We start from the raw sequence: 17,973 nt of genomic DNA, 5'->3' as shown, positions 1-17,973 counted from the left end.
ATGTTGGAGCTTGAAGTTCACAGGCAGTGAGGTGGGAAATAGATGTAACAGAGAACAAGGAGAGGCTGTAACCCACAAGCACAAGCTGGAACCAACTGGAATGAATGGAAACCTGTGTCAGTTTTCACTGCCCCTGACCTTGAGGGTCTGTTTTGCAGAGGCAGCCATTGCCCTGTGCCATGGGGCTAGCTGCACTCTGGCCCAGGAACTGGCGGATCAGGGGAAGGTGGGAGAGTTGCAGGCCCAGCTGCTGCCCAGTGCTGACGTGAGCCCAAAGTGACACCAGGTAAGGTATGAAACAGCTACTGCTTCACTTCTACCTTCCAGTACTCTCTTGGGGCCCACCCTAACTGGTAACACACAGGGGAGGGATTCTGGGAAATGTAGTTCAGCCTAGCGAAGTTGACACATAAAGTCACCACAGTCCCATCCCCGCACCCCAAGTTGGCACCTCTTTGAGCCACGCTTAACTTCCAGATAAAGACAATAACAAAGCAATGCTTCTACCTAACATGATACAACTGTCCCACATACCACCAAAAACACACTAACCCTTCCCCCAGAAGAGATACAAGCCCCCTTTTTGTCTGTGGGTGATGTTTCTTTTTCTAGCTGATTCATTCTCCCTCTGTGATCCTGTAACTAAAATACTGAGGTACAGCATTAATTACAATCAACATGTCTTAAGTTAGATGTTGAAGGGAAAGGAGAAGGAAAGAAAACACAAATATTTGATATGGATATGGATATAGAGATAGAGAGACATAAACATATTCATACCAAAACCATAACCGTTGCAATCCTCTTTCCTGCAATTGGTCATGTGGGCATAGCGGATCTTTTTAATTACTTTCCACTACGCATTCCATATGCCCTGTGCCCTCAGCAAGCACCTCAGCAGGTGGTGGTTCCTTGCCTGCCGGGGTGACCCAACCTTCATTCTTGAAAAGGTCTGGGCCATTAGCAGTCTTGCCTGAACTGGGTTGCTGTAGTTTTCCACCACTTTAATCAAGGACCTGGGAATACTAAGACATCCCACAGGGGACTGCCTGTGTTCCAGGCATATCCTTCTTACCCACATGGTGTGGTTGCAACCCCGTTTCCCTTGACAGCCAGGATCCATCACCCCAGGCAGTACAGTAACTCCCTTCTTTGCCTGTTGATTCCTTGGCCTGAGGAGCCCAAAGTGGCCAGGTGATTGTATCGATTTTCAGTTCAACGGAATCACTGTTGTGTCCCTGGTAGAAACAGTCCTTCCCTGGGAACTAAGACCTCTAACCCAGGAGAGCCTACAGTTGCAGGGACAGAAAGCAAAGCTCCTCTGAGCAGCTCCTTACCCACCCTTCCTGCCTGGACTGGTGAATCCTGGCTGGAGAAAACAGCACCACGTGTTAGAGGCTGGCTCAGAGCGTCCTGGAGAACACTGCCCCCAACCCAAAGACACTGCCACCTAGCTGGCACCACAACCAAGTATTGGCAAGGCCTTTCCACAATTCTATCAACCCAGCTCCTTCTGGATAATGGGGCACGTGCTAAGAGCAATGAATTCCGTGAGCATGGGCCCATCGTCTCACTTCATCTGCAGTGAGATGAGTCCTGGTCAGAAGTGATGCTGTGTGGGTGCCCTGATGGTGGGTAAGCCACTCCACAGACAGGAGCTGTGGCAAAGTACTGTGGGCAGGAAAGGCAAATCAATCACCAGAGTATCTGTTCTGATCAGAACCACACGCTGCTCCTGCCCTGGTGGAAGTGGCCCACTGTGACCACCCTGTCACCCGTTAGCTGGCTGATCGCTCTGGGGAATGGTGCCATATTGTTGTTGGTCTCCGCTGCTGGCAGACTGGGCTCAGCAGTGGCTATAGCCAGATGGGCCTTGGTGAGCTGTATACATGTGGATGTGAGCAAAACTAACTCCATTTCCGTGTCCTGGATTTCTTTCATGCTACGACCTTTGACCAAAGCCACTGTCCTTAGCAAGCATATCAAAGCCTTCTAGTTGATGATTATCCGAGTTCCATAAATGTAGCCATAAATATTTTTGTGAGGCCGGAACGGCACGACAACAGAGAGGAATATCAAACTGGTGATAGTATTGATTATACACAATCATCTGTCACAGACCACTAGGAGGTATGGCCCCAGCTGTTACTGCATTCTTTGTCCCTTTCTCTTGTCAATCATTAGTACCTGAGTTATACTATTACAAAAGTACAGTAACAGGCGTCGATAGGGGAGAATCATTTGCGTAGAACTGCTAGGTCATCCGTCTGTTCTGAGCCTACACCCCTATAAGTAAATTACCCTATAATAAATTATATTATATTCTACGGAGTTGCCTGCATCACCTTTCAGTCTGAAGACACCTTCTTGTTACAGTGGCCATTACCCCTTTGCCCTGCCTTCGGACACAGAGCAAGTCCATGTTGCTGGGCCCACACATGAGCTTTATCCCGGACGTGGGGCAATGGCTCGAGTGGTTGGGGAACGAGGCTGACTGACATGCACAGAATGGATCATTCTAACCACCGGATCAGTAAAATCCTCTTCTGCTGAGATCACGCTTTCCTTCCTGCTCGGAGAAATCTATCCATGTACCTGCTCCCCAGACTTCCTTATCATCAAATTTCCAGTCTTGGTCCTTCCAAGTCCCTGACCAGGCAGCCAAACCATTAGTCAGAGCCCATGAACCACCAGGTGAACGGCTAAAGTTCTGCCCACGGAGGGCACTGTCCTCCATCACTGTCCTTCATGTTCTCCCCATGGCGGGGTTCTAATGTTACAGCTGCCCACTGGAGGTGGGGAGTGTTATAAGTTAGGGGAGTGTTATAAGTTGCCTGCATATACAACATATGCAAGGCAAAAGAGGCTTCTACAATAAACGGCACTCTCTGAGAACAACATCCAGAGGCAGAAAACGCACTGTTTGTAAACCTATTTAGAGTAACACCTTTGCCAAAGCCGAAGCCCTTCCCTGAGCACATACCACTTGGAGAGAAAATTGCAAACCAAACCAGGTCTCTCTGCAAGAAACAAGATAGGAGAGCAGTGGGTGCAAAGGAACCCTGAGCGGGGCTGCTCTGAAGACGAGCTCAGCAAATATTAGCTCCTGCTCTTCCTGGCTGGTCAGTTGGTTTTTCCTTGGCACTTGTCTATAAAGCTGGAAGTTTTTGTTGTTTTATTGTGTAAAAAACACAGAACTTAAATTTACCACCTTAACCATGTCTACGTGTCCAGTTCACTAGTGCTCACTATATGCCCATTGTTGTGTAACAGAGCTCTAGAACTTTCTCATCTTGCAAAACAGAAGCTTTCTACCACTGAACAACGATTCCCTTTTCCCTCTCCCCTGGCAACCATTGTTCTACTTTCAAAGAGTTTGGCTGTTTTAGTTATCTCGTGTAAGTGGAATCATACAGTACTTGTCGTTTTGTGACTGGCTATTTCATTTATCATAATGTCCCCACGTTTTGTCCATATTGTAGCATATGACAATATGACAGATTTCCTTCCTTTTTAAGGTTGTATAATATTCCATTATATACCGTGTTTCCCTGAAAATAAGACCTAGCCGGACAATCAGCTCTAATGCGTCTTTTGGAGCAAAAATTAATGTAAGACCAGGTCTTATTTTACTATAAGACCTGGTATAATATAATATAATACAATACAATACCGGGTCTTATATTAATTTTTGCTCCAAAAGACGCATTAGAGCTGATTGTCCAGCTAGGTCTTATTTTCGGGGAAACACGGGACATAGATCACATTTTCTTTATCTATTCATCTGTCAATGGACATTTAGGTTGCTTCCACTCTTGGCTATTATAAATAATGCTGCAGTAAACACGGTACTAAACCTATTTTCGGCTCTTTTGGATAGATATGCAAAAGTGGGATTTCCAGATCCTATGGTAGCTCTATTCCTGATTTTTTGAGGAACCTCTATGCTGTTTTCCACAGCAGCTGCAGCATTTTACATTCCCACTCACAGTGCATCAGGCTTCCAATTTCTCCACATCCTTGTCAAGGCTTGTTTTGTTTTGCTTTGTTTTGTTTTGTTGATAGTCGCTATTCTAGTGGGTGCAAGGTGATACCTCATTATGGTTTTGATTTGCATTTCCTTGCTGATTACAATGTTGAGCATCTTTTCATGTGCTTATGGGCCATTTGTATACCTTCTTTGGAGAAATGTCTATTCAAGTCCTTTGTCTATTTGTTAATCAGGTTACTTGGGGTTTTTATGGTGACTTCCTTACAGATTCTGGATATTAACCCCTTATCAGATACATGGTTTACAAATATTTTCTCCCATTCTGCAGGTTGCCTTTTCATCCTGTTGATTGTTTCCTTTGGGCTTGAAGTTTTTATAATTAAATATATCATCTTAAGGGAAGACAAACAAACTGGCACAGACCAAATGAGACGAAGAAGACACACAACTAAATACAATGTGCTGTCCTAATTGGGTCTTAGACCAGGAAAAGGACATTCGTGGAAAACTTTGTGAAATCAGTAAAACCTGTAGTTGAGTTCATAGTAGTCTCTCAGTGTTAGTTTCTTAGTTCTGACAAATGTACCCTGGTTATGTAAGACGCTAATGTTAGGGGAAGCTGGGTGAGGGCTACATGGCACCTTTCTGTATTACCTTTGCAAGTTTTTCTGTGAATTTAAAATTATCCCCCTCCAGAATATATGTATATAATAAGTCATAATCTAAAATAAAATAAAAGAGGATAAACACCTACCCTTATGGTTGATGAGAGGAGATTAAATGAGCTGGGGTCTGTAAAGCATTCACCCAGGGCACAGAGTTAAAAGGTTACTAGATACAGGTTAGTATAATAGTTGTGACATCACCTCTAATTTCTTTTCCACCTCTGAGATTCTGTGAGCACTGTTCCTTGGTGGCAGAGTACTTACAAGTTCAGTTTTTGGGAAAACAAAGCTGCAATGAGGTTCCACTTGCTAGTGTGGAATATGACAGAGAGCGCTTCTGTTTCCCTTTACGTCATTGCCTTCTTTCTGGACCACAAGGAAGCTTACCAAACTCTCACACAGTGTATCTGAAAACGCTTTGAAAAAACTTCAGAAGATACTACCCATCCTTTTCATCTTCTCCAGGAATTATTCCTCCTCCATGGCCCCCTTTCCTTTGATTTCTTCTCCTTTTTTTTTCCTTTCTTTTTTTTCCCCCAAACTCCTTGAGCTGGATACCAACGTCTTCCTTTCCCTCCAAACTGTTGTCTACACCTGTGGTCCCAGTCTTTTGCACGCCACAGACCAGTTAACTTTTTAAAAGAGGAAGCAGTGGGGAAATTTACAGTTGTCGATTCGTTATTTAACCTGCAAGGGAGGCTTTGTTTTTAAATCCCAGATATACAGTTACTATCATCAAGATTTCATCAAAATGCCATCAAAGGAAAGGGCGTTTTTACACTGAAAACATAAGAGGGGGCAGAATCTCAAAATAAAGTGTCCTTCCCAAAGTCATAATGGCCAATCTACTCTGATATGTCCAAAACATTTTTTAAAGAACAGAATGTTCTTAAAAAATAAAAATAAAAGTCAAGCACAGAGAAAGCCCATCGTAAAATGTATCTTAAGATACTACATTGCATTTGCATTTTCAGACTGTGCACATCGCATACAAGCAAGCGAGTACACATAATGTGTACATATACAGTATAAAGAGTAATAATAAAAGCACAGCTGTGTACCCATCACCTAGCATAAAACACAGATTATTCCAGGTACCTTGGAAGGCCCCTGGTGCTCTCCTGGTCCCGGGAAAACACCACCTCCTATAGTATGTATTTCCTGTCATTTCCTGTCTTTTCGTTCTATTTTACTACCTAAGTCTCTCTCCCTGAACAAGGCATTTACTAGTTTTTTTTTCTGGTCATTGGCTGGTCACCTCACTGCAGTGGCAGAGCTCTAGGCCCTGATCACCACCCAGGAGTCAAAAAATCACCTGTGGAAAGTGCTGTGAGCGGGTGAATGCCACAAACCTACATGGCGGTATGGGCTGGTCTTGAAAACCCCTGCTCTGTGGGTTGATAACCTACCAGGTGAAAATTCCTGGACACGGAGTCCTTCCCACACGTAAGGATAGGCCCAGGACACTTTCCTCAGACTCCTGGGACCTCTCTAATAAGATATCCTGTAGATACCCATCTCTAGGTCTCTCTAGAAATGCAGAACTGCAGGCCACACCCAAGACCAAATGACTCAGAACTTTGCATTTTAATGAGATGCCCAGGGGACTTGTACGCACATTCAAGTTTGAGACTGCTCTGGTCTAGACCCTTCATTCTGTGTGTGTGTTGTTCAAATAAATGTTTTTGTTTAAATATAACACACACACAGAAAAGTGCTCAGTCCTAAAGGTATCATTTGCTGCATCCTTATGCACAGGTTTACCCAGCAGCCAGGTGCAGAAAGAAAACATTGGCGGCACCCTAGAAGCCCCTTTTCCCACACACCCTCCATCTCACCAGAGGGAACCGAAACTCCAGCTTCTAATAACATAGGTTAGTTCGGTCCATATTTGTTCTTCATATAAGTGGAATCACACTGTACGTTTTCTTCTGTGTCTGACCTCTTCTGCTCAACATTATGTTTGCAAGCATCTAAATCCCTCACTGGAAACCCCAGCTTTCCACTGTGTACTTACTTACACGTTGTGTACTGGTCTCTCCCCAGCTTCCTGCATCTCCCAGCTCCAGAAAACTGTACTAATGTTAAATAAAGCCCATTTAGTCAAATGAGTAATGACTGAGCATCTAGACTGTGCCAGGCATTGTGTTAGGGGCCTAGCCCCAAAATATGTTGCCAAATTGAGACCTCAGCTCCCATGAGCCCTCATCCTGCCTCAGTATGGGAGTCTGTGGGAGATTCACAGGGGTATGTGAATTCAGACTTTGAAAGGAATTTATTACCTGCCTTAAAAAACACCCCAAACTGCAGCTTAGCACACAGCCACCAAGTAGCTGCAGGCTTCTCACTTATGTCTTTTGAACACATCATAAAATCCAGGTCCAGTGAGTGTCTGGTTCAACTATTTCCACTTTTCTTCAAAATGTCAGTGCGTTAAATATTGGGATTCTCCCAGCTACTAGTTGTCAGTAACTCAAAACACTCTTGCCGCTTATGCTTCTCAGAGCCTTCAGGAATAAATGACGTGCAGATACTCACCACGGGTGTCCCCGTGGACATTTGTGGTCCTTAAATCCTCCTGTCGAATTAGTTCACTGTAAGCATTGCTACGAGACCAGTGTTCGGGCACCTCCTTTCTGGGCCTCAATTTTCTCATCTGCCAAAACAAGGGAGAGTATTTTCATCAGAAGTTTTTAACCTGGAATCCCTGGATTCACGAGACCATCCATTAATCCCTGGAAATTACATGGAACATTGTAAGTGAGTGTGAGTGTGTGTGTGTGTGTGTGTGTGTGTGTGTGTGTGTGTGTTTTCTGGAGGGAAAGGGAGTCCAGAATACAATGACCCCCACACACACACACAAAACTTAAACACATTTGTGTAAGCTAACCCCCAAAAACACTTTTTTTTTTCCGCACTTCCGATTCTGCAATCATGTAGCGCCTTGTAACAACAGGAGGTCTTGGTTTTTCTCAGTGTCTGGCTCCAGCTGAATCTAAAAAGAAAAGTTGGCCTTGCCTTTTTCCTTCTGTAGATTTTTCTGCCCTAACAGAAAGGACTGTGAAAATTGCAGTGCCTCACAATAGCGTCGCTCTCTGATCTCTACAGGTGAGATAACATCAAGGGTTGGTCATTTCATTTAAAATAGCATGGCCCTGAACTGAGTCCCTTCGTTTTAATGTGACCTCAATCTGGGTCACGTTGTATTTACCTGGCTTGTTTTTAAAATGCTGTATCTATCGTAACCCTCAGAACTCGCGGGCAGGTCTGGTGCTCATAACCAAATAGATGTAAACATACCAATATAGTCTGGACAGTTCAACAGTCTGATTTTCTCTCCCAGAGAAAGGGGTCTGCAGCAGCCCCACATGGAGAAACACACCCAGGTTTGCCTAACCAGCCCGTCACCAGAGCCAGCCTGTCACCTGACAGGGTGCCAGCCCGTCACCTGAGCAGAAGAGGGAAACTGAACCCTTCCTACCTCTCTAAGGTCAGAGCTCGTTATTTCACACACAATAATATTGGGTTACACACTCCCGCTGTGTGGCTGGTTCCCCTGGTAGCATCCTAGCAACAATTGGAGCCAAAAGTTTTCATTACAAACCACCTCGGTCAGTAAAGGAACACCTTGTACTCCTTACGGGGAACAAGACTGCAGGACTGGTAAACAGTGTTCATAATAGTTAGACGGGTTTCACAGCGGATGAAAGAAGTGGTTCAGAACCCCTCCTCTTCCTACAAATACCCTTTTCTGTCCTTATCTAAAGAAGCAAAGCCACACCTTCAACCCTTCTGCTCCAAGTGTGGGCCACAGACCGGGAGATTCAGCATCACCTGGGAGCGTGTTAGAAACGTGAACATCTCGGCCTCACCCCAGCCCTACTAGACCAGAATGCGCATTTTAACCAGATCTCCAGGTGATTCCTAATATATAAGCACATTAAAATGTGAGTTGCACCCAAAAGGAAGTGACCCAAAACCTCACTAGCAGCCGGAACCTCATGTGTGTTATGTCTATGACCCGCCAGCACGTAATTAATGATCAGTGCATGTAAGCTTCCTTCCTTCTCCCTCCTAAGACCCAGAGGATCACCAGAGACGCTTTGAGGAAGGGAGGGGAGGAGGAACGAGCCTGGAAGAGGAGAGTAATAAGGAAGGCAAAAGAGGAACAGCACAGAGAGAAGGGGCCTGGTGGGACACGGCTTGCAGGGTGAAGGCCCTGGGGTGCTGTACTCTCTCCAGGGGGGCCCCAAACCTCAGCTATGTGAATGGACCTTCACACTCCTCCGGTCACATCCTGCCTCCTACATGCGCACATTTAATCGTTTCAAAAATTGACTCACTTTTAAACTCCGATGACTTTTGAAAATAAAGTTTATATCTTGGGTTTTATGTGTTTATTACATGTTTTCTATGCTTTTATTTTTAAAATGTATTTTTATTTTTTCATGTAAGTATTGATATACAATATTATATTGGTTACATTAGTTTCGGGTGTGCAAGATACTGATTTGACATTTTCATACCTTACAATGTGATCACCCCACTAATTCTAGGGATCATCTGTCACCATGAAACTTATCACAATATTATTGGCTATATTTCCCTGCCCTCTTTTCACCCGTTCCCCTCATCCCCTTCCCTCTGGCAACCATCCCTTTGGCCTCTGTTTCTATGAGTCTGTTTTTGTTTTGTTTTGTTTGTTCATTTGTTCTGTGGTTTTAGATTCTACATACAAGTATAGACTCATGGCTGTTAACATTTTGTTAAAAGTTGTTGGCAAGCCCTCCGCATGATCCCTGGGGCCACCTTGGGACACAGAGGAAGGGTCGTCCAAGTACGCAGGAGGTCCTTAGAGCTGGCACCCAGCGTACAAGCGTGGTTCTATGTTTTCATGGCCTTAAACTGCAGTGTGGGACCCGAGGGTGTGATATAATCCCTGTCATTCAGGCGAAGGCAGCAGGCGACAGCACATCGTCCAGAACCGGCTGCATTGTTACAGGTACTGGCAAGAACGTGGGACAAAGACCATAGAATAACAAGCAACTGAAGGTCCCTTTGGTTTACGACACCCGCACAGATGTGACATCAGCAAGAAGCCCTCATCGGGATGCGGCTCGGCCTAAAGGAGGCTGGGGTTTCTGACGTCCTACAAGTTATGGGCACAACTTTCTTTCACTCTGCCTTCACTGAGTACTCAACGTATAGAACTTACTCTTCCCTATGTCTTTTGGGGAAAGGGAGATGCAGAACAAGCCAAAGAGATTCGAATGTGAACACACGGACGTGCTACTTTTTAAAAAGAAACATGGCGAAACCAAAAATTCCGATAGAAAACAGAAAATAACCGAGACGTCAGAAACACAGCCTAGATAAGACGGTAGCAAATGATAGTAAGGTATAACCTAAAACAGTGATTGCTAGCCCTTTTGTTATTTTAAACACCCATGGTTTCTCCTTTCCAACAGTGCTCATTTTTTTCATCGAAGTATATTAAAATCCATGTTTAAGAATTCTAAAAGATAATAAAAATGAAAATAATAAATGTGCCAGTGAGCAGCAGTTCTCAGGAATGTAACAGGTCTACAGATGTTGGAAGGTGACAGTGTTTTTACCCATCTCTCCAGAGAACATGACATAAAAGGAATAGACTCCAATCACAGCAAGAAAGCAAAAGAACTTTGACTTGTTAGGGCTATTAGACTCTGATCCAAACTAACAAAGGAAATAATGGGCTTGCCTCAAAGATCTTTTTTAATGGAGAGCTTAAAAAAAAAAAAGAATCGGCCCAGCTCTATTGTGGTTTAGGTGCAGTTCTGACTGAATGTCAGGGGCAACTGCATGGTTCCTTTTAATGCTGTTATAAAAAGCTCCTAGGACCTCAGACCCAGTCCTTTCTCGAGGGGCAATTCATTCTATTGCATTAAATATTGCTTGTGATAAGTGAACCATCAATGGACTCGGAGCCTTTCCGTTATTCATGTTTCTGTGCTTTCAAGAAAAAGGATCTTCTTACAGAGCCCTTTGTAAACAGACTTTCTACAAATTGTATACAATATATTAATTGTACTATAGGAGGGGGCAGAAATGAGCTCTACTGTAAAACTAAGACTCTTTTGTGAATCCGGATTTTGAAAAGCAAGATGGAAGAGCCCACCCAAGGTAAAAGAATGAATTGTTCTTATACACAGGACAGAAATTCAGGGCAGCTGGCAGGTACCCAATGCACGCAGAGCTGTGAGCACGGTGTCTAGCCCTCAGGTCGCAGGCAAGACATGGGGTGCTCTGAAAACATCACCGTCAGCCTTGTTTGGATACTGCTTAACCTCCACTGTTCACAGGGGCCAGGAGGGACCAAGGGTCAATATTTCATCCAGTACACCCCAGTCTCCTGAATCTCTGTCCAGGAACCCACAGTGGTTCAAAGCCAAGCTCCCCAGACCAGCACTCAGGTTCATTTGGGTGCCACATTTGGGTCAGGCCAGCCTCCCCCTTGCCCTCTACAAACCATCAGCTCTTTCCTGCTCATCCTTTCCCACTCTCCTGAGAGCAGTGAGATGAAAACGGCCGGCTCGAGCTGAGATGGAGGAGAAAGAGAGCCGTGGAGGAAGTGAATGAGCCCCACGTCCAGCCCCTGCCCCTCCAACCTCTACCCCGTTCAAGGTCCTTAGAAAGGTAACCGACAGCTGGCAGCCCACACAGTTCATGAAGTACGCACTTCCTCCATGCGACTCTTCAAGTGACTATCTGAAAGTACACGGCAATTATCCGATATCTGGAATGAAATCATATATATTTTAAGTGCCATTTAACGGAGAAGTCCGATTGCTTTTGGTCAAAGGCCAGAGGAAGATTACAGAACGAGAAAGAGCACTATGTAATCCTGAGTTACAGAGTCAGAGGGAAGAACACTTCAGAGGTAGTTTCCAAGGAGGAGTGATTTCTGGGTCAACTTAACTGTAGCGTCTAAAATAACTTCAGCAGCCAGCTCAAAAGATAACCACTAAAAGCCATGTGCGTATCTGAGTGAAAGAGGAAGAAACTGACCTTGCCTGAAACCAGTGAGTACTGGTTAGAAATATCCCCAAGAACTTTCTGGTGAAAGGGTTGATAGACTGCAAGAGTCTAGGTGTGTCCCTCATCAGTCAAGGCTGCCGAGTGGAAACGGGTTCCAGAAAAGGCTTGTCTCAGTTTGGACAAGACGAAGTTGACTGGAGAGTGACACATTTCGGTTAAATCGAGCCAACATTGCATCCCCCGTCGCCCACCTATGGACAGCTGAAGATGCAGCAGTAGAGATGTGTACAGCTAAGAACCTGCATTTTTCTGCTTATTCTGCCTGTGCCCTTTTGTGCGTAGAATTGTGTCCCCCACCCCCACCCCACAAAGATATGTGTACATCCTAACTCCTGTTCCCTGAGAATGTGGCCTGATTTGGAAATCGGGTCTTTGCAAGTGTCATCAGGTTAAGATGGGGTCACACTAGATTAGGGTGGGCCCTAATACGATGTGAGTGGTGTCCCTATAAGTAGAGAAAACAGAGTTGGAGACAGACACACACAGAAGGAAGACGATGTGGAGAGAGACAGGGAGAACCCCATACGTCAACACAGACAGAGACTGTCTGCAAGCTAGGAACACCAAGCACTGCAGGCAGCATCAAAAGCTGGAAGAGGCAAGAAAGGAGCCTCTTGTAGAGCCTCAGAGAGAGCCCAGTCCTGCCGACACCTGGATTTGGGACTTCCGGCCTCCAGGACTGTGCGAGAATAACTCTCTGTTGTGTTAAGCTCCCCAGTTTGTGGTGTTTTGAACAGCAGCCCCCAGAAAATGAATACTCCCCTCAAAGTGCTTGGCCCCCCTCAGGTAAAACCTCACTTCTCCTTGTCCACACAGGTACAGGTGCCTAGGGATGGCCACAGGGGGTCCACAGTCACCGACCTCCACGCAGAGCTCCCCAAAAACCACAGACACATTTGTGTGTTATCTATCGAACAGTACATGCTTTAGCTGTCTTTTTTCTGTAACTTTTATTTTGGACAAATTTTTTTAATATTCACAAAAATAGAGCAGTATAATGAACTCCTATGTGCCCACCCCCCAGGTCCAACAATTATCAACATTTTGCCCATTTTATTTCCTCCGTCCCCTAGCCAAGTTTATTTTGCATGGAGGGGTGCCTGGAGCGTTTTAAAGCAAACTCAACACATCATTCCAGGTCATCTGTAAATGCTTTAGTCTAAACTACATCAGACACATTTTTTTTGTCTTTGAGGATTGTGTGTTTTATTAGTTATGTAAAAGGAATGAATAGCATTTTACGTCTGAGTCCTCTGTTTCTTTTCTTTTCTTTTTACAGTTCAGTGGTTTTTCATATATTCAGAGTCGTGCAACTATCAGTCAATCTAAGTTTAGAGCATTTTCATCCCCCCACAAAGAAACCCTGTACCCCTCAGCAGGCACTGCCCATTCCCTCCTTCCTCAAGCCCAGACAACCACTAATCTACTTTCTATCTCCACAGATTTGCCTATTATAAACATTTCCTATCAATGGAATCACACAATCAGTAGTCTTGTGTCTGAATTCTTTCACTTGGCATAATGTTTACAAGATGCATCTATGTTATAGCACGTATCAATATGTCGTTCGTTTTTATGGCTGAAGAATATTCCACTGCATGGAGAGACTACACTTTGTTTATCCATTCACTAGTTGATGGAAATCTGGGTTGCTTCCAATTTAGGGCTATTATGATATTTCTCTAATGAATGCTTGTGTATGTTTTCATTTCTCATATATATATGTGTGTGTGTATATATACATATATATATGATGTATTATATATATACATGTATACACACACACACACACACACACACACACACACACACGCCTAAGAGTGGAATTGCTGGGTAACTCTATGTTAACAGTCTGAGGAACCATAAAACTATTTTCCAAAGTGGCTACACCAAGTACAATCCCACCAGCAATGCATGAGGATTCCAATTTCTCCCTAAGTTCTCCCCAACACTTGTTATTGCCATTTTTTAAATTTTATAGGCATCTTAGTGGGTATGAAGTGGTATCTCATTGTGGTTTTGAATTGCATTTTCCTAATAACTAATGATGTTGAACTTTTTCATATGCTTATTGGCCATTGATATAACTTCTTTGGAGAAATATCTCTTCAGATCTTTTGCCTACTTGTTAATTGGGGTATTGGTCTTTATTGTTGAGTTATAAGAGCTAATTATATATTTTAAATATAAGTTCCTTATCAGATATATGATTTGCAAGTAATTTTTCCCCTTCTGTGAGCTCTTTCAGTTTTTTGACAGTGTCCTTTGTAACCCAAACATTTTCAATTTAATGAAGTCCAATTTATTTATTTTTTCTTTTGTTGCCTGTGCTTTTAGTGTGTATCTAAAAACAACCACTGCTTGACTCATCAATACAAAGATTTACTCCTATGTTTTCTTCTAAGAGTTTTATGGTTTTAGCTCTTAAGTGATGATCCACTTTGAGTTATTTTATGGATATGGTGTGAAAAAGGGGTCCAAATTTATTCTTTATGTGGATACACAGTACATTTTAATTCTATTTCTTATTAACTTGTACTATAATGTTGTACCTCAGTTTTCCATAGATGACCTTTTAGATGACTTTTATGAGACTATATAGCCTACAGTGATAAAAAAAAAAAAGAAAGAAAGAAAATCCTAATGAAGAAATACAGAAGGTGCCAAAAAACATACACATTTTAAGAAAGGAAAAACTGTATTAAAATTGTAATACTCAATATAATACCGACAACAAAAGATGAATACAAGTCATGTGCATACATTTTTTTAAACTTTTATTTATTTTAAGTGTGTTTTTCCAGGACCCATCAGCTCCAAGTCAAGTAGTTGTTTCAACCTAGTTGTGGAGGGCGCAGCTCACACTGGCCCATGCAGGGATCGAACCAGCAACCCTGGTGTTACAAGCATCGTGCTCTAACCAGCTGAGCCATCCGGCCACCCTAAGCTAACCAGCTGCCCTGGCACCCCCGGTATTTTAAATGAGGAAGTGGTTAGCCCTTCCCTCGTTGCCTGTAATCTGTCATTCATTTCCCCAATTTTAGACTTTTTCCCCTTTTCTTATAACATTCCACAATGCAATCTAGCACTTGGCTGACCCAGTCAGTCATAACTATACGAATTAGTTCTGCTCTAAACCGCAGGTATTCACTTCAAAAATTCAGCAAAACTAAGACTTTGGGTATCAACAATGTGCCAATCGATCCTGGTAAATCAGAGATAAAAACACAGGCACGCTCATAGAATTCTAGCTTTTTTCCTCCTTTCTCTGTATATTGGGCTCAGGGATTACACTGTGTCTCTATGTGATGTGGACAGTTAGCATTTACCGACACGTATCTGTCTACTTTCTCTTGTTTAAAAAAAGAAAAAAACATGGGGTTACAGAAGGTCAGCAAAGTGTGGGTTTGGGATGTTTGGGTGGGGTAAGTGGGCATTTTGACAACATGGCTTCTTTGGCACGTTTCACTGTGATGTTTCACAGACATCCTTGCAGTTTAAGATGAAACTTCAAAATGAAATCCTCTCCTAACGATGACTCGAGCCCTGCCACTCAAGGGGAGAAGCAGCAGCGGCTGGAGGATCTTGTTCAGAATTGACATCCTCTATCGTAATTTTGTTCCTCTTTAGTTTTAAATTTCCTTTTTGTCTCACCGGAAAGGCAAGAGGATGCTCAGTTTTACACGTTAAAAGTGTACAAGCTGCTCTGTTAGAATAAAACTAAGTGTATACAAAACAAAAAAAAACAAAAAAAGAGAGAGAGAGAAAGACAGGCATGCTGCCCCCAGACCATTACACAAATCATAGCCCGGGGTGAGAGCAAACATATCTAAGGACGGGAGGAGATGGGGGCCAAGGCTGAGCACGGGGCCCCGGCAGGGCATGCCAGCGCCTGACGCTGGCCAGGCAAGGATGCCCACTCCTGGGAGAGCTCCCCATTCAGCCCCAGCAGATCCCCCCCCCGACTGAGAGGTCGGGGGTGGACCCTGGAGTGCCAGACTTCTACCTTTTTTTCAAGAGAAGTTGAAAAAAAACTAATTTGTATATGTAATCCCTCATTTTATAAAGTTAAGTAATTGGAGTTTTAAAAACTCTACAGTGGGTTCCTCAAAAAGCTAAACCCAGAGTTACCAAATGACTCTGCAGTTCCACGCCTAGGTATAGACCCCAAAGAATTGAAAACAGGGACTTAAACAGGTTATTTGTACGCCAACAGTCATAGCAGCATTACTCACAATAGCCAAAAGCCATTATTCACAATTTGGGAACAACCCAAATGTCCATCAACAGATAAATGGATACATAGAATGCAATACATACATACACTGGACTATTATTCAGCTATAGAAAGGAATGAAGTATTGATCCATGTTATAGCCCGGATGAACCTTGAAAACATTATGCTACGTGAAACAAACCAGACACAACAGCACAAATGTTTTATGATTCCACTTACATGAAATGTATAAAAGAGGCAAATTCATATACAGAAAATAGATAAGAGATTACCAGAGGTTGAGGAGTTATTGCTTCATGGGTACAGAGTTTCTGTTTAGGATGATGAAAACACTTTAGAAATAGATAGTGGTAATGGTTGCACAACATCGTGAATGTACTTAATGCCACAGAAATTGCATACTTAAAAATGGCTACAACAACAGATTTTATATTTTACCAACAAAAAAACTCTAGAGCGGCTAAACAAAACATGTCAGGGTTACTATGTGCGCTGTGGGCCACCAGTTTGGGACCTTGGGCTCCGAGGTGTTAACACTGGACATCTACGCACACTGAGCAAGGCCTCGGCAATAATGCAAAACTCTGTACTAGACACTAGAGTGGGGCCTGAGGGGGGAGATGAAACTGAAAATATATAGTCCTTAGCCTCAAGATTAAAGGCTAGAAATAGACCTGACAGCAGTAATTCGACAGCAGTAATTTCAGGAGTTTCCAAAATGTGCTTTGAGAGATTCAGGGGGGAGCTCATACCTGGTGGGGGGGCTCACGCAAGCATTGCTGATGGTGACGGAACTTGAGCTGCCATTGAAGCACAGGCAGAAAGCTGCTCCAGGAGAAGAAACAGCATGAGCAAAGAAATGGAGTCCGGTTTGGCTAGAGAAGAATTCAAGTAGGGAGGTAGCTGGAAAGGTGGGGGGACCGGGACCAGGTGCCATGTTGCCGAATCAGGGGTTTTCCACTTAACTTTGAGCAGAAGCATGAAGTTCTCAAAGCTGCCTCTGACACTGATGAGCTATGCGTCAGTGTGTAAAAATGACTGAAAAGAGGAGACAGAGGTTCCTGCATGTGGGTGAGAGGTAAGGCAGGTCTGGAGCTGAACAGTGGCCATGGGATGGGAATGATGGAAGAAGGGGGGCTCTTTGAGGAGTAATAGACAGATGCTGATGGCTACAAAGGGGAGAGGGAGTGTCAGAATGGGGCAGAGGGTGGTGGCTACATTTTGTAGGGTGTAGATTATTTTCGATTCATTTAGCAATGAAGATGGAGAAGGTGTCGTATGTTGAAGGGAAAGGTTTTTTTTGGCTGTCATTTTCATGTGTGGTTTTTGTCTGTTTTTTACGTTAGAGAAGCCTGAAGGACTAGAAAGAATCAATGGCGTGGGGGAGACTGGAGATTGGAGAGAGAAAGAAGAGTGAACTGATGGGACAGAAGATACAAGAGGGAGCCGAGCGGAGAGACCCGGCAAAGGGGTCGGGTAATGCAGACAGAAGCGAAGGAAAGAAGAGTGAGAGAAAGAGACAATTTTCTAGTGGAGAGGAAGGGAGATGGCTTCACACTTAATAAGCATTGAAGCCATCTGCTTCGAGAGAGGGGGCCAGGAGTGACTCTGATGGCTCAACAATGACATGTCTATTGCAGAAGTGACATAGGGAGCCAACAAAGGAAGGACTGAATGATTACTGAGTGTCACTGGAGCCCAGATGAGGCTGCAGAGCACACACGCATAGCAAACCCACCCAGTGACCCAGCTGTCAATGCCTGGCACTGCACGGGGGGACAGTGGACAAGCTGATGGCCTGGGGGTGCCTTCTCAGTATGCTTAGGATGAGTGTAACAGCAATCCAAGGAGTGGGCATTCTTGAGCAACAGAAGGCACATTTTTGAAATGGTCGTCCATGGAGTTTGCTGAGCTTTGCAAAGAAACAAGAGAAGGCAGCCTTGGAGGGACGGGGAGAACGAGAGACAGACAGAAGTTGTGGTCACAAAATGTTGTCAAAATAG

General features: G+C 43.9%; 1 long non-coding RNA gene across 3 annotated transcripts in view; it reads right to left on the bottom strand.

Moving 5' to 3' along the window:
• The window catches only part of LOC141567579 (uncharacterized), a 36,008-nt gene that overhangs the window by 9,247 nt on the left and 8,788 nt on the right, over positions 1-17,973 (bottom strand). Inside the window, exons 3-4 of one of the 3 annotated variants that reach the window (XR_016021910.1) lie at positions 7,195-7,312; positions 6,678-6,729 (exon numbers count right to left, since the gene is read on the bottom strand). This is a non-coding gene — a long non-coding RNA (uncharacterized LOC141567579). Of the gene's footprint in view, positions 1-6,673; positions 6,730-7,194; positions 7,313-17,973 lie in introns of all 3 variants that reach the window. The other 2 variants (XR_016021909.1, XR_016021911.1) reach the window with 2 other exon arrangements.

The sequence above is a fragment of the Rhinolophus sinicus genome, chromosome 8 (assembly GCF_057876585.1).
Source record: "Rhinolophus sinicus isolate RSI-liver-muscle chromosome 8, RSI-T2T, whole genome shotgun sequence".
Taxonomy (NCBI): domain Eukaryota; kingdom Metazoa; phylum Chordata; class Mammalia; order Chiroptera; family Rhinolophidae; genus Rhinolophus; species Rhinolophus sinicus.
Note: the sequence above shows the minus strand (reverse complement) of the source record. Positions and strands in the feature narration are given on the sequence as shown.